We start from the raw sequence: 3,214 nt of genomic DNA, 5'->3' as shown, positions 1-3,214 counted from the left end.
GAGCTGACCGCCTGGGCCCGCGCGCCGGCTCTAGGGCGTCGGAGTGTCCCGACGGTGGTGCCCGCCTCTCGCGTTGGTCTCTTGTCCCCTCGAGAGACGGCACCCGGGGGAGGGGGGGAGGTTTGCGGCAACCTTCCCCCTTACCCCGCTGGCTCTGTGCCGTTGCGTGTCAGGCGGTCCTCGTCTTTGGGTTGTGCTTGGGAGGCGGGGCTGGCGAGGCTGAAGCGGGCTCCTCCGATCGCTGTCCTCGCCGGTCTGACTGACCTCCCCCAACCCTCCCCGTCCTCGGGGCCTGATCGATGTGGTGACGTCGCGCTCTCCCGGGCCTTGAGCCGCGTGCCAGGCGAGGGACGGTCCATTCATGGTGAATGGTGGCCGCTCTTCTCGTTCTGCCCGCGGGCACCTCACCTCTCCTTCCCCGCCTGCGGGCGGTGCGTGGGAGGCGCGGGTGCGAGACTATCCGGCCCGACCGCGGTCGCCCCGCCCTCGGCCTCGTGGCGTTGGCGGGGGGTCGTGAGTCCTCTTGACGCAGCGGGCAGCCCTCGCTCGCCCTGTGTGGCTGTTGCCTGGCCGGGGTCCCCCCTGCCCGCGACGGACGGGTGCGGGGCCGTGCCGCCCGCCCGGTCGCGCGCCCCGTTTGGCGCGCGGCTGCTGGGTCTGTGTGGCCCTTTTGTGGTGCCCCCGGAGCGCACCGGGTTGTTCTCCAAGGTGCCCGAAACCGAGCGGTGGTTGTCGTCCTCGTTCCCGGCGTCCCCCTCTGGTCGCCGCTGCAGCGTCTGCTGCGTTGGGTACACCCTCGAGCAGCGTGCTTGGGGTTGGGGGGGTCGAGGCGGGCAAGCCTAGAGGCATCCTCCTGCGCTGCGTGGGCGGGCGGGGGGCGTTGTCTCGGCGTCCCCACGATGTGTGCGTGGCGGACTTCGAAAGGCGAGCGCACGGCTTGTGCTCTTCCCACCCTGCCCGAGGGGGGGGTGGTTGCACGGTCGTGTGGGCGATCGTGGTGGGGCTGGGCCGGCGACGTGGTGCCGGCCGGCCCCGTGGGGGGCCTCTGCCACCGGCCTGGTCTGCCTCGGTGACCCCTCTCCCATACCGACGGGGGAGTGTTCCCCTCGAAGTGAGGGGGCTTTTGGACCAGGGGCCCCGACCGCGAACGCTCAGGAGTCGCCAACCGTGCGTGTTTTGCCCCATGCCGCAGACCCCCCCCACACCTCCCCCGGGGCGTGCCTGAACGCCTCCGCCCAGGGCCCTTACGGGGGCGACCGGGGGTCGGGGGCGATCCACCTTCGGCGAGAAAGCGTCTTCTCTAGCGATCGTGGAGGCGTGTCCTCTTCTGGGGTTTGTCGGATCCCCCAGCCCGCCGCCTCTCTGCGCGTCGTCAGCCGCCGCCCCTGCGGCTGCCAGTTGTGCGTGGGCAGAGTTCCCTCCTCCCCTGCCGTGGGGGGGAGCGGTCCGCCGGCCCCCGCGGTGGGGGCCGAGTGCCACTCTTCGCCTAACGTGGTCCGCGCCTCCCCCCTGAACTCTGGGGGAGGGTCACGCCGGGCCGGGCCGGCGTTCCAGCTGTGAAGGGCGCCCGCGTGTGTGCGCTGCGTGCCCCGGCCGCGGGTCGCCCCGGTGTGCGCTGGGGGAAGGGGGTGGTGGTGCGGCCCGTCTCGCGCCCCCTCCCCATCCCCTGTGAGCGTGCGGCCCTCCACCCGGTCCCGTGCCAGGCCGCGGATGGATGGGCGCTCCCGTGCTGGCGCCTGTGGATTGCGGCTGGGGGGACCGCCCGGCCAACGAGGGGGTCGTTCCACCGGTGCACGGTGCTCCCCGGAGCGAGACAGGATTGGGAAACGGACGAGAATGGGATTAGGCGCGGTGGCGTGCGGGCCGAGGGCCGAAGGCCGGCGTCGCTCTGGGACGCCCCGGTGGTGAGGCCGTGGCCCCGTTGGGAGGGTCGAGGGGTGCCGAAGGCTTTGGCCGGCTGGCGTCACGGGCGCGTTGCGGGACCGCTCTCGGGTTTGGGGCGGTGGGATCCCGTGGCGTTGTTTCCCCAGTGGCCCGGTCGCGGCGCAGGTCTCGCCTCCCCACGGGCTCTCGTGCCTCGCCCTCGCGGGGTCTCATCCCTGTTCGAAAGGGTGCTCCTTCTCTCTTCCTCACGGCTGCCGACCGCCCCGCGACGAGCGTTCGCCCGACTGCGCTGCCCGAACCTGACCTCGCCGCGGGGAGGGGGCGTCGCCCTGGCCGCCAAGGCCCTGGACGGCGCCCCCCACCCCCCCGGCGACGTGCCTCGGTTGAACGGTCGGCGGGCCTCCGCGTGGCGGGCCGGACGGCGTTGGGGGGCGGCCGGTCGCGCGTGCGTGCAAGAAGAGCGTTTTTCCGGAGCTACACGCGACCGCGATGGCGGTCGGGGTCCGGGCCCTGCGAGGTGCGCGGGGGGTTTGGGGAGCTCGCCGAAGGCGCAGCCGGTCGTCCCAGGTGCCGCGGGACCGCCCTTGTGCGCGGAGGCCACTGGCGGTGAGATCCCGTGCGTGTCCTGGCCGGTGGGCTGCCGTCTGAGGCTTGCTACATCCCTCCCCTCGGGCCTCCTGGTGCCCGTCGGCCCCTTCCCCCGTCGTCGCCTTATGCCGCGCCCGGCGGCCCCCACCCCGCTCGCCGCCGCCTTGAGCCATCTCGTCCTCTCCCGTCTGGCTTTCGTAGCCGGGAGGGCGTCCGTGCCCCCGGTGCTGCATCGCTCTCCCCCCCCGTGTGTCCGTAGCGGCCTCTCCCGTGGTCCGCCGCCGCCCGCCCGCTTGCCCGCGGTGGCGTTGCGTGTCGATGGCGTGTGGGGCGCCGTCGTCCCCCGCGGTGGCCGTCTCCCCCGGTCGGTGGGTTCGCGTGCAGGAGCGCGCGGGTCCCGCGGTCTCTCTCCCCCGGCCATCCGTCGTGCCGTTACCCGCCGCGCCCGTACGCTCCGGGGCGGGGCCCGGACGGGCTTCGGCCCGGTCCGAGCCTCGTTCGGGGTTGTCCGGGCGCGGGCCGCTACGGTCACGATGCTTGATTGGCCGCGGGGTGTGGTCCCCGGGCCCGTCTCTCCGTGCCCGCGCGCCCTCCCCTCCCGTGGGGGGGGTCCTTGTCGCCGCGGGGGGCCGTCGCCCTGCCCCCACGGCTCCACGTCCGCCGCGCGTGCGCGTGTGGGGCGCCCTTCCTCCCTTCGCGGCCGGGCTCTTGGGTGCTCGGGTGGTCCGCCACGGCGGGGGCG

Source organism: Eulemur rufifrons, unplaced genomic scaffold (genome assembly GCF_041146395.1).
Source record: "Eulemur rufifrons isolate Redbay unplaced genomic scaffold, OSU_ERuf_1 scaffold_179, whole genome shotgun sequence".
Classification (NCBI taxonomy): Eukaryota; Metazoa; Chordata; class Mammalia; order Primates; family Lemuridae; genus Eulemur; species Eulemur rufifrons.
Note: the sequence above shows the minus strand (reverse complement) of the source record.